Raw genomic sequence first — 14,726 nt, forward strand, 5'->3', positions numbered from 1 at the left:
TAACATTATAAAGATCCTATAACCAGGGACTACTAACAGCCCTCCACTGCACACACTTAATCATTAATTGTCTTTCATGCGTGGTTCTTTTTCCAGCCCTCACCAATGTTGTAAATACAGGATATCTTCTTATAAGTAGGAGTCAGGTAGTCAGCTCACATGGATTATAAAATGTAGATTTGTTGCTGAAGTTATATCTTAAGCCACTGGTTACAGGCTATAAGTAAAGGACCCACCAGGAGCAGCATCCTCAGTGCTCAGCCCACTCTCTCCAAATGACCCTCTTCCAGGCAAGGCACTCATCAAAATTCCATTACTTCACACACACACACACACACACGCACACACACACACACACACACACACACTGCATGAGCAGCAGGGAACTTAGGAACTATGGAAAGGATGCATTTTAACAGCATCAGGTTACAACAAATACACTATACAAAATGGGCAGAGCGTAATCATCAGATTGCATCAGATGTAAGGAAATGAAGGGGTCTTTCTTCCACATGATATGGGACTGTCCTTTGAAACAGGGTATACCTTGGATGTTGAACTACCCAGGGCCCTGTTGCTGTTCTACATGCTGTGGTTTGTATTTCCAAAGGGTAATTTTATGTGACAGTGGGGGAGTTCAGTAGCCCATTCAAAGCAATGTAGGTGGCGAGAATGAATGTCTTCATAAAAGAAGAAAGGTAGTGTATGAAGGAAGGGGAAGTTTGCGACAATTTGCCAACGTGTGGGGTAAATAGATATCCTTTTATGGTCTCAACTTTAGTAGACTTGGGTGATAGGAGATAGTGAAATTGCTCTGTCAAACAGGGAGTCAACCCTCAGGGTGGGGAGCAAGGGTTGTACCTGAGTTTGGAGCCAGCATGCATAGAAAGCTGAGGGAGGATTAGTAGAGGGGGACCAGGAGCTGTGCAATGAAATGAAAAATATTTGCTGATGCAAGTGTGGAACCCTATGCTTAAATGTAAAGTGTGTACTATACAGGTAATGTGGTGCTCGATTTCCTTGATTTCAAATGGAATGAAAAAAGTTTATAATTTTTTTTTTTTTTAAATCTGACTTGAGGGTGACATTTGATTCTATTTGTTCTTGGACCCCTAAGTGTTTGCATCCTATGTTGCTGTTATTTCTATTTATCCATTTTTAAATTGAAAAAAGATTCTGCCAATCGGTGGAAATTCAGTGTAACAAGCCAATTTCACCTTTATTGAAAATGAATGAAAGTAAATGTTAACTAACTTTGCCCTACAGTGCCTGCATTTGAAGATATAGCTGTGTGAATAACCTTTAAGGTGAGCAAAATCACTTCTGTCAACCTTGTTTTACCTCCGAGTAGTCCATGATATTTTGCCCATGTTATTTTGCCCATAAAGAACTGGGACTAAGCTATGTTGAGGATTATATTAAATTAGCACCCCTATTAATGCAGATATCAGTTTGGAGTGACAAACATGCAAATCTACATTGACAAATTATTGATGATTGTCTTACAAGTGATAACTACCCATGGCACCGCTATATTAAATCTGTTGCAGAGGAACTGGGTAGATCAATATAATCTGATAATTCCTCATCAATAGAAATAAAGGGTAAGGTTTAAGCAAAGAGGCTATACATGGATAGTAAGTGTTCCTTAAGAGCAGCAGAAGAGTTGCAGAAACCCTCATGGGACAATATGCCATTTTGCAGACTTCACTGGGTTTGGAGCCATATTTGGCATTATCCTCTCAATCTTGGAAGAATGCCTTCTTAGTCAGATTTACGGTATGTATCATACATAGTTACCGTTTCTTCCCATAAGGGCAGTATGATACTGCTTCAATAAGTATTTGTCCCTGTGATGAAATACTTGGGGGTCACGGCTCACTCCAGCAGAGGCCAGCAACAGGCCTCAGGCATGTCCAGTTGGATCTGGTCAGCTTGGGAGTTGCAGGAAAGGCCTCTGGAACTTGGGGTGACCCTGTAGCCCAAACAGGAAGTCAGTCAACTGACCCTTGGAGTCACTTCTGTGCCAGCCTGTTTGTGGGGTCACCCCCTTTTTAACCCTAATTAGTTCTGATAATTTGTTCTTCTGCCCTTGGGTCTGGCACCAATTTATTTAAGTTAACAGTGGGTAGACAACTTTGGGTGTGGGCTGCATTTGCCAGTGACAGGGGGCAGCTTGGGTAGTCTGGAAGGGGATGACTGATCCCTCTGGTTTCCCTTTGTAGTTCAAGAAGGGATGAGTACAACACAACATCCCAGCCATCCTGCTCAAGAGAGCACCATCCTTCCCCACCTAGGGCCTTTGGTCCCCTGTCTGGAAGCAATATACATCACGTAACAGGAGAGCCATTAACAGTGACGTGCCTCTGGACACTGGCAGAAATGCACATTTGGTTTAGGGAGGAAAATGCAAACTTTCTGAAAGTGGTATGTTTAGAATAGTTTTTTAAAATTCGACTTTATCATTAAATAGGATTTCAAATTACATTTCAAATGAGTGGGAGAAGTAATTTTCTATTGCTTCCCAAACTGAAATGATCACTTATTAAGAGTAATAAGGTAACCTAGTGTTAGACTTTGGGAGAGTTAGCCTTGCTTCAGTGAAAAATGACTTTAGTCGTTTTTTATTGTCTGGACATGTAAAACTGAAATACACATGTCCTACTTTTTAAAGACCATGGATCCTGCCCTGTGAGCCTTTAGGACCATCCTTAGGGGGTGACCTATAAATATTTATTTTAAAGTTTAGGCCTGGCAAAAGGTTTATTTGCCAGGTCTAAATCCCAGTTTAAATCTGCACTACAGGCTGCAGTGGTAGGCCTAATACATATTTTTAGGGACTACTTTAGCGAGAGGCACAATGAGTAATTCAGCCTACTAGTAGTATGTAATTTACAGGCCATTTGCACAGGCAGTAGCATTTACTAGGACTTACAAGTACATTAAATGTGCTAGTCATGGGTAGGCCAATGTTACCATATTTAAGGGGGAAAGCACAAGCACTTTACCCCTAGTTAGAAGGGGTAGGTCCACAGAGCCCTAATGACAATAAAAACAGGCTCAGCGAAAACAGAGTAATGAAGGCAAAATAATTGTGGGAATGCCACGCCAAAGGTGGCTAGCTCTAACACCAGATGTTTATTTATGTGGACAGAAACAAATATTGTCTTAGAAATAAAGAGAGGGTGGTATTCATGTCCTCATTTAGGGCATCATTACGATGCCTGGTGGTCGGACAGCCGGCCCCTGTTGCTGTGGACGGGAGACCGCCCAAAGAGCATGCAGCAGTATGACCGCCGTATTAGTATATGACCACCGGGCGGGCAGTCAGAAAGTTGGCAGTACCACTGCAGTGGCATGGCTCGGCCAGTTAGATGGGCCTCAGCAAATGTCACCACAGTGCAGCAACTTCTGACCGTCCGTGTGCTATGCACGATGCCGTGCATGGCACACAGTGCACTCTGGTGAATGGGTGCACTACATATGCCCCCAGGGCCAATTTTCAGTGGCCTACGATGGCCCTGTTTGGGGCCCCCATATCCCTTTCTGACAACCTTTTCATGGCAGGGTTCCCACCATGAAAAGGCTGTCAGAAAGGGATATCATAATCCAACGGCGGTTCCTATCTTGGCACTCCTGCCATTGTAAGACGCTGCTCCAACCCTCGCACCAACGCGATCTAAGATCATGGTGGAGCCGCTGGTCTTGCATCCAACAGATTAGGGTCTGACCGCCAGTATCATAATACGGCGGTTCGACTGAAGGGATGTCGGCAGTCGGACTGACTGCCTTTTGGTGAGCCAACCACCCAACATCATAATCAGGGCCTTAGTGATTTTGCAGCAAAATGTTCTCTTCTCACTGAAACTAAAATTTACACTTACACTAAAGGGATACTCAAAATTCTGACATACCTATTTCTGCTTGTACAAATAAATGATATTGAACAAGAATAGCCAGAAATGCAATGGCTAAGAAGACAGAGAAACTGGTATAACATCTGCAGACAGATGCAGAGGTCTCAGAAATTCTACCAAATACGATCTTGTCAGATGCCATCTTATTGTATGGCGTGAAAGGGACCTCATGACACATCACGCGCTCATAAGTGAGTTGCCAAAAAACAAATCCAGTTCCAACCATATTGTCTATGACTGACTAATGCCTCTAATATACACACTATTAAGAAGTAAGTATCCCAAATCAGATGAGGTTATGGCCCTGCATTAATTTGGCACCACAGTATTCACATGCATATTTACTTATAAGACTTATAGCTAGTACAGGTCATGTATAAAGTGGGCAGCAGTGCGGTCTACAGGTATCATTTCATGAGATCATAGATCTCCAGAAACCATTAGAAAGAAAGGTAATAAATAGGAAACCGCATTGTAGTGAAATACTGCAATTGGAGCTTAAGTAGATATTCATCAAAGTGGTATGCAACAATTATTGTATCTCACACAATCAGGATATCTTCTTTCACAGAGGAGGTATGTTTAAAAGGAAGAATTTGACTTGGAGATGAATGGTGAAAAGGAATGTTTTTTTCCCCAGAATTTGGAGTGGGTTTCTATATGTCTTAGTTCAGATGGCAGAGAGTCGTGGGTTTTGCAGTTTAAGCAGGAGAGGTTGAAATTATTTCTGTTACCTAGAATGAGCTAGCCAGTGGAGGCCACTTAGGTTATGTCGAAAAATGTATTGGAGCTTGAACAAGTAATATTACTGAGAGAAAGACAGCTAACAGAGGGACCAAATAATGTTTGGATAGTAAGGCATAGATGGATAAGTAAGGCATTTTCATAGCCGATTCAGGAGATAACAATAGGTTTTTCTACTTATTGAGAGTGTCATGGTTTTAGAGAGATTGCCACAAATACAGGATCCTAAGAAATGGATGTATTAAGCAGGTGAAGGGGAGAAACTGTGGGGCAGATTTACAACATCTGGCGCATCTCTGCAAATCAGCAGGGATGCGCCAGAAAACTTGCGACACGCAAAAGCACCCGTGCGCCACCACTGATGCGCCGCATTTACAATGCTGTGTGCCGTGGTACATGGATGAGCAGATGCGTTTTGCATCCACTGGCGTAAGGGCGGCGCATTGCTGGAGTCGTGTCGCAAGCGCGACGCAGCTCCAGCAAGGCACATGGGCGCCCTATGCCTAACATGCTGTGTCACTCCTTACGCCTGCTTCAAGCAAGCGCAGGGTTTTGACGCAGCATGGCCGTAAAAGTGACTCAGTGAAATCTTGTAGATTTCACTGCGTCCCTTTTACGATGTGTTCCTGTGGCAGGGCTTTACAACTTGATGCATCCACCTAGATGCGTCACGTTGTAAATACGGCGCAACATGGCGCATGGTTTACGCCGCCACTGCGTCACAGAAGTGACGCAATGGCGGCGTAAATGTGGCGCTGTTTACTTAGGGTTCGATGAACAAAGATGTCTTGAATGTAATGAGATTAGGAAGATAAGAAACAGAAGTTTTTCTTTCCATGATTTACTTTTGGAAAGTAAAAAGACTTCCAGTTCTGAAGATGTTGTTGGAATGAGTTCAGTGTGAAGATGCAATCTAAGTTGGAGATTTTTATGTACATTTCAGCATCATATTTGTATTTTTGAACTAAAACCCATGAATTCACCATTACGTGGAGAAGTGTGGCTCAGGGGTTAGAGGCAGCAGACCCGGAAGCTGAGATCGGTCCTGGACCAGGGTTCAATTCCCCGCCTCGGCGGGTCTTGGGCTAAAAAATTCCACGGACTCGATAATTCTCGTCCCGGTGCCTCCTCAACTCACGGGTTCACACTCTGCGACTCTGGGCAATAGCTTGCTTAATCTCCACAACGGCCCCTCGTGGCGGGATGCCTGACTTTCACCTTGTGGATACCCTGCTATCTCACAGGGGAATACCAGGAAGGGATCCCTAAGCAAGCGCCGGGAAACCCACTGCGGGTAGCTGTGCGCTATATAAGCTCAACTACATTTACATTTATGTGCAGTATTTGGGCATATCACACTGTTATCCTACTGTGCAATAATGAGTCAAGACATTCCAAAGTAAATGGCCTGCTTATTGAAACAAAAATGGATGTGCTGTAAAATTACAGGGCATAACCAAGACATAAGTAACATGAGCTGCAGAGAAGGGGGCTTGAGCAATGGGTTTGTGTTATGGCCTCCACTTCGCGGTCATTATGCTTTTGAGAAATGGGTCTTACTTGCAATACCTGGCCACGGCCAGAGATCACTTGACATGATTGAAGGACATGACAAGTGGGTGTTGGGGGTCCTTGTGCAGGAAATGGCTGACACAAGGCCATCCCCGAGAGCATTTCTGTATGCCCAAAGGCCATGTAAAGTAAAATGGTTTGGGGTACATCTTAAAACAAGTGATGCCTCCAGGTTGCATACGAATGAACAAACTCTTCTGAAGCTTCCTATTGTAAAACGGGTATCATTGCAGTAAATGCACTCGATGTTACAGGGGCCCAGGAAATGTCAATTGACCCCTGTGCCTCAATTGCGACTGACTTTTACTAGCCCACCAGGAGTTAGGAGTGCCGATTTTCATTGCTTGCATTTGGGCCCGTTGAACTCTAGCTACGTTTCTGAACGGATGCAATTTGCTCCATCTTTTTATGGTGGTCTGACTCTGTGCAGTTTTGCTCCAGCAAACATTTGTGTTTATACATCACCTAAACGGCATTTAGTTGCAAATGATCACTTCCCAGCCAGTTTGTGTAATCTGACACCATGAAGAGCTATCTTTTTGTGGTACACCAGCACATTCGTAAGATTTATTGTAAAATACCTCAAGAATTTACATTGATAAAAATAAATAACCCTATGGGGACATGTTCCTGTTTTTCCTTTGACAGTTTTCTGCGAGCTAATAGATTACAGAAGGACAGTAATTCGGAGTATTTTGTGTTTCAAAGAACAGAGGATGTGAAATGACAGGGAGGAAGTCACCTTCATTTATTATCGCACAGGATGCCTCGGGGCAGAGCATGTTCAAGTAATCAGGTGTGCGTGTGCTTCCTCAATTACCTGGTCAAAGGAAGGGGTTTTGTGTGCAGGTTGAGGGCACTCCATTGGACTTTCCTATTTTATTCACCTTAAGCATAACAACAGCATTATCTTCAACTTATTTAACAAATTTGTTCAAAATTCGTCAGAGTATTTTGCACATTTTTATGAAATAAATTGCAATTAATTGCAGGCTTCTGACTCTTATCAGCATTCTTTTGAATGGTGACAGCAGGCCTGAAATCATGATATGAAATACTATTCTTCACGATACAGCCAGACTTATGATGCTGGGGCATTCCATTTGATAAGTAGTTATCATTTAAAAAAAAAAAAAAGGAAAATATTGAAGAAAAGTTTTCACTTTAGAAATGCCAGAAAATGTTTCCCCTGCTAAAATGCACAAGAGGCTGAGGGAGGCAGGTGAAAGAAAGCAATGATTGCACAGAGTGGGAAGTGGGCAAGGCAAATGTGCACCGAAACAAAATGGTGCTTCATTAAGAGGCCCAGGAAAAGACAGCATCAACAAATGCCTTCCTGAATTTCCTGACACCACAGTTAGCAGCAATTTTGGCACTAAAAATATCAATAACTTCAAACTTTGAGCACCAGGGTCTCCTGAAAGACGGGGAAATATAAAGAGTGTAAAGAATACAGTACCCTGTATCCGTAGTAATTCCCACATTTTAGGATAATTCTCACCAAGAGATTTCAACAGCTTTTAGTGTGTGTCTGTGTGTGTGTGTGGTGTGTTGGGGGTGAGTGGGGGGGGGGGGGTAGTAAGACTGGGGTATTCAGGACGAATAAGACATTATTTCATTGACCTTGTAAATAGGGCCGTAGTAGAGAGAACTATTTAAGAAGAGGAACTCCCTCTTTCTAAACAAAGAACAAAAAGAACACTGACAAAATACCTCTAGTTTTTCACGTCGATTGCTTTCATTTCATTCAACATATAACAAACTGCTACTCCGTTTTCATTTTGCTCGTCACGATTCGCTCAAAGCGTGAACCAATTCCTCACATCGCAGACAGGCACCCGGCACACGTACTAAAACACAATACCAGTATTTCCATACATTTCCACTCCCATCCCCACTTTCCAAGGACATAGAAGGGTCAGTGAAACCAAGATCCTTCTAATGTCACACCTTAGCCGCAGTAGAAAGTTCACAGTGCTTGATGGAACGGAAGGAATTTGAGAGGAAGATAAGGATGGCTGTGATCTCTAGGAACTAAGGACCATATGTTACAAAAGTCTGCAAATCTGTACTCCGTCACTAAAACTGCAGTTTGCTATGTAAGAAATCCATTTACAGATGAAAATTTTGCATTATGCATCGTTATTTTACTGACTCTACATAGCAATCGCTATAAGGAAATCACATATAATGATTCTCTGTTCCTATGATAATCACTTTCTTAAGTAGCAAAAAGTTACAAAATCACCATTTTGCACATGCAATTTACCACCAACTCAAACCAGATAGTAAGTGTATGCAAACTATAAAAGGTGGCCTAGAATGCATCTGCATTTTCCCAAAATGGCTGCCGTGTGTGTGATGGCAATAAGGATGTGTATCCTGTATGGTTTGCAGAGAAGAAGTAGAATACAGGAGATGATCTTGAGACTGATGAGTACACTTGTTGAGCAAACAGAGGTAAATATATAAATATATATATATATACATACATATATATTTCACCATCCTGACAGCGTACGCAAAACAGGCACCGACTCCGTGATTCTTTATGGCACAGGTAGCTTTTTATTCCATTTAGCAAAGTCAGACACATTTCGGCGGTACAACCGCCTTGTTCACTGCATTCCGAGCATTGTTACATTACTTCAACATATATACAAGTGAATTCTTCCTTGGTTGACATAGCAACCGAAAGTCAGCCATAGACATAGAAAAATGATGTATGGCTGTACTTAATGACATTGCAGTTTCCATTTTGGTAAAACCAAAAGGAAAATAAAATACAAATTATAATTATACGGTTGGGTTAAAACATGGCACTCATAATTGTAGTTTAAATAAAAACGAAACATTTGTTTTTCCCCAACTAATGCGCTTTCAAGGTGTAAGCACATGGTACACTAGGCAATCCTTCCCATTGTATTCTGTTCTCTCTATTATATTCTATGGCCCCTCTAAATATGATAAGGTGATCCTTCAGTGGGCTATTACCAAGTCACTGCGTTTGTTACAATGCGCGGGGTACTTGTGTCCCTATTTACAGTAGGAAAATCCTATGCTGGAAAATAGCAGACTAGTGCCTATTAGCGCATTGGTGGATCAACTCACAATAGCTATGTGTGAAACCTGTAAGGGGAGAATACTTGTAATAACCCTCACTCAACTGAATTACAAAGAGGCAGTGAATAGACTTAAGGATCTACTTAGGGGGCCTGTAAAACGTACTGAGAGAGTACTATGGGTGACAGGGAATTTAGCCCATGTGGGCATAGAATGACTGGACCGTGATGGTATATACACAATATGTGGGATATATTACGGTCATATTACCTACGTGGTACTGTAAGAGGGGGAAACAAAGGTGATTGTGGAGAAATCAAAAATAAAATGAAATTTAGAAGGAACTCGAATGCTTAGAGGACTGGTTGGGTATTTCTAAGGAAACTCTGTGATAGGTATTTACAAATGGACATTGAGGGCTTCGTCGGCATTCATCCCCTGTGGGATCTTAAAATTGAGCAAAATAATGTATCTCGACTCCAGCCTTCTCAGGGACAATTGCCTATCTCCTACTCTTGGATTTTTTGGTACATTGTCAATGACAAAATATGTGAGGTCTTGGGCCTTTCTTGCATGACATGAATTAATATGTTGTGCTACAGGGTTAGCCTGGTCATCATTGGTTATAACCCTCAAGTGTTGCAGTATGCGTATGTGCACAGGGTGTATGGTGCTCCCTACATAAAGTTTATTACAGGTGCATTGAAGTATGTATACTGCAAAATCAGTTTTGCAATTGAAACTGCGCGAATGATGTACGGTGTTTGTCTGAATGGCATTTTTACTGATTTTGTGTTAACGCCATGCTTATAGGCTTTGCACCTAGTACACTTGGAAAATCCTTTTGGTGTCTGTAACTAATCCAGGGGTTTTGTCACAACTGGTGCGTGTTGTACCAGTTGTTGGCGCATGGTCTTTGCCCTTCGGAAACTGATTGAGGGTACTTTGGGACAGGTAGGGCCCAACACCGGATCATTCAGAACTGAATTCCAGTGTTTGTAGAGTATTTGCCTGAGTCTGGTGTGGTAAGCATGGAACCCTGTGGTTAATCTCGGGGTATCAGTTACCTCTGTTTCTTTCTCTTTACTGTTGCCATGTTTAAAGAGTAGGTCTTTTCTCGTTAGTTTTTCGCTTCTTTTCTTAGCTTTGATCAGAGTTTCAGACTTGTATCCTCTCTTTTCTAGTCTGTCAAAGAGTTCTCTAGTGTATATATATATATCTTCCTCTGTTTGCTCAACAAGTGTACTCAAGTATATTGATATATATATATATATATATATATATTTTTTATTTTTTATTTTTACAGGCTAAGTAGCGCTGCTATCTTGGAGCTCATAGCTTATTTAAACATCAGCTAGAGAGGCACACCTTGTCCTGTAAGTCTATCCCCACCCATGTGCAGGTGTTATGTAGTTTGATACACATGTTCCTATATGAAATCATTCTGACATTGAGTATTTAATCAGGAATCAGAAAAATATTAACCCCTAGGACATGTAAGTGGTGTGTGATGCAAAAAAACTTCATAACAGATGTCGTAGCCCCTGTTTTAGGGAGCACCCACAACTCTTTCATATTCCTACATAGTGGAATTTAACCAAAGCTACAAAGAGGAGATTTTGATGATGGAAACTGTTAGAACTGGACGTCTCAGGTTGGCTGAGGTAGGTACCTTAGTCCAAACAGGGACACTTGCATCTAGTCAGGGAAAGAAGGGACACCCTCTCAGATAACCCCTGTTCATCCCCCGTAGTTTGGCACAAGCAGCCAGGCTTATCTCCAAGGCAATGAGTAACGTATTTGCAACCACACTCCCAGTAACACAGTGATAACACCACAAATGGACACCACACTGGTTTTTATAAAAATAGAGGTATCTTTATCAAAAGGAATACAAGGAGACCAAACGATAGAAATTCAACATATGCATATTCGTAATATTTCACTCTGCCGGTTATTAGGCCAGCAATCAAATATAGGTTCTTGCAGTATTAATGAGCAGTCCACAATGATCTCCAGCAGTCCTAGTGCAATGCTATGCAGTTCGTAATGCAGCTCATAATGTAGTAATAAAACAGTCCTTAATGCACGTACTAATGCAGTTCGTAACGCAGGAATAATGCAGTTCATAATGCAAGAATAATGTGCTTCATAATGCAAGAATAATGTGCTTCATAATGCAAGAATAATGCAGTTCGTTATGCAAGAATAAGGCAGTTCGTAATGCAAGAATCAGGCAGTTCGTAATGCAAGAATAATGCGATTTGTAATGCAAGAATCAGGCAGTTTGTAAGGCAAGAATAAGGCGATTTGTAATGCAAGAATCAGGCAGTTCGTAATGCAAGAATAATGCGATTTGTAATGCAAGAATCAGGCAGTTTGTAAGGCAAGAATAAGGCGATTTGTAATGCAAGAATCAGGCAGTTCGTAATGCAAGAATAATGCGATTTGTAATGCAAGAATCAGGCAGTTCGTAATGCAAGGAATAATGCTGTACGCCAATCTGCGCGGTCAGCTCGGGCCCTCCACTAGGCCCCAACAACAGAGACAATGGTCATACACTTAAAAGGGCGGGGCCAGTACTACTGGGCGGGTACGGACTGCTTGGAGACTCAGCGCGTCTATCACGGAGCAGTGGGAGAGAGCTCGGAGCACTCCTGTACTCCTGCTGCATGCCTCCCCAGGCCACACAAGCTTGCGGCTCCTGACCGGAGTCTATTCCTTTCCTGGAGGGTTGCGCTGCCTCGCTCTCTCTCTCTCCCCACTCGTTGGACGTCATGCTGGACGGCCCGATGATGTAGGGCTCCGCTGTTAGGCGACGCTGTAGCCATACGGGTTACGGCGCTGCCTTCTCCTTCGTTGATGATCTTGGGCAGTTGCCTCTCGGTGAACAACGATCACAATCCATTTCACCTTGCAGCTTTCTTAGCTTCAAGAAATCCTTTAACACGTTGCGGCTCGGGCCGTCGGCAGTGATCCTTACTCACAGCCTCAGTTACGTTGACGGCTCGGGCCACAAACAGCAATGCAGCAGCTGGACGATGTTTCACTCTGAGAGGGCAATGCGATCACGGGGCATCTCGTAAACAGTACCACGGACCACACTGCAGTCTTCCTGAAATCCTGTAGCACGTTGCGGCTTGGGCCGGCGGCGGTGATCCTCACTCACAGCCTCATTTACAATGACGGCTCGGGCCACAAACAGCAATACAGCAGCGTGGATGATTTTTCCCGCTGCGGGGGCAATGCGATCACAGGGCACCTCGTAAGCAGTACCACAAACCACACAGCAGTCTAAGGCATGCAAAGCACCATGCACCAAGCGTTGCTGAGACACGGTTGGAAACTTTTATGTTCCTTTGTTTCCACCACAGGGGACCAGCTCTCCTCGGGCCCTTGGATACATGCTACTTCAGGATACAGCACACAGCAAAGTACTCACAAGCAGGGGGACACAGCACACAGCAAAGTCCCTTGTCCTCTCCTTAGTCAAATCAGCAAACTGCAGGCCAGCCCCATAACACACAGCAAGGGCAGTCCTTCTCTTCAGTCTATTCAGCTGTTCTTCTTTTGCAGAGGTTCCTCTTGATCATGAAGTAGGTTCAATCCTTTTTCTGTCTGGATTTCAGTCTTGAGTTCAGAGGTTTCAGTTCTCACATTTATATCCCTAAATGCTTTTGAAGTCTTTGTGTTCAGTGGGGTCTGAGCCTAGTCCAAACCAGACCTGGGTGTCTTCCTGCCAGTGCACACCCTCTCCCTCTGATAGTGAGGGTCTGGGCACCACACGCTCAGCTTGAGGTGGAGCCATCCTTTTGTGGCAGTAACACAGCCCTCTTCACATCCAGGGGGGCTACTCCTTCCCCATATCAAATGCAGGCCAGCCTGTTGTCGTCTCAGCTACCCCTCTCTGAGGCCAGGACACTACCCAGACCCTGTCACATCCAAACCCAGATGGTCAATACACATTAGCAGAGGCACACAGGATGGTTTAAGACAAGAAACCGGACACTTCTGAAAGCATGGTTTCTAAGCACACAATTTAAAAACCATCTTCACAAAAGGATGTGTTATTAAATTCTGAGTTCAGGCACACTAAACTCCATCCCTCCGTCTTATGCCTTGGGGAAGATATGCTGTAAACGTGTGACATAGCATTCCCCATTCTGTGAGATGGGCAAGATGGCCTTGCAACAGTGAAAAACGAATTTGGCATTATTTCACTGTCAGGAATAACACAGTCCTTAATGCACGTACTAATGCAGTTCGTAACGCAGGCATAATGCAGTTCTCAATGCAAGAATAATGCGATTCATAATGCAAGAATAATGCAGTTCGTTATGCAAGAATAAGGCAGTTCGTAATGCAAGAATCAGGGAGTTCGTAATGCAAAAATAATGGTGTTCGTAATGCAAGAATCAGGCAGTTCGTAATGCAAGAATAATGCGATTCGTAATACAAGAATCTGGCAGTTCGTAAGGCAAGAATAAGGCAATTCGTAATGCAAGAATCAGGCAGTTCGTAATGCAAGAATAATGTGATTTGTAATGCAAGAATCAGCGAGTTCGTAATGCAAGGAATAATGCTGTAAGCCAATCTGCGAGGGCAACTCGGGCTCCCACTAGGCCCCAACAAGAGAGACAACGGTCATACACTTAAAAGGGCAGCATGGTACACACCTCAGTACATGTCCTACCTTTCACATACACTGTACCCTGCCCAGGGAGTACCTTGGGACTACTATAGGGGTGTCTGATGTGCATAAAAAGGGAAAGTAAGGCCTGGCAAGTGGGTGTACTTGTCAGGACAACAAGGCAGTTAACAAACTGCACACAGGCACTGCAGTGGCAGGCCTGAGATCTCTTTTTAGGACTACTTGTGTGGATGGCACAATTAGTGCTGCAAGCCCACTGGTAGCATTTGCATTACTAGCCCTGGCACATATAGTGTACTTTACTAGGGACTTTACTAGTAAGACAAACATACCAATTATGGGCAACCAATTACCATAACACTTTATACAGGGAACACTTGCAAGTTGACACTGATCAGCAGTGGCAAAGTGCCCAAAGCATCTAAGTCTGCAACGTAATGTCAGAAAAAGGTCTAGGAGGAAGGCAAAAAGTTTAAAGAACTTTAGCCACAAATGGCCAATTCCAACAGAAACCTTTTGCGTAAATATACATCAAGTTATATACCATAAGGTTTAAAACCGATTTTTTTACCTTAACTAAATATGTTTTGTCTATTTGCAGATGATAGTGTGTGTGCTTTAAGGCCATGGCTAAGGATACCTTACATGTTGGATGCTACTCCCAAAGAAAGCTGGTACAATGAAACACACTGATTTTGTTTTTTTACAGAGTTTTGTATAGCACGAACTTGACCCGAATCGGGTATCGGAGCGCTTTACATAGCACCAGATGCATTACA

The sequence above is a fragment of the Lissotriton helveticus genome, chromosome 10, assembly GCF_964261635.1.
Source record: "Lissotriton helveticus chromosome 10, aLisHel1.1, whole genome shotgun sequence".
Taxonomy (NCBI): domain Eukaryota; kingdom Metazoa; phylum Chordata; class Amphibia; order Caudata; family Salamandridae; genus Lissotriton; species Lissotriton helveticus.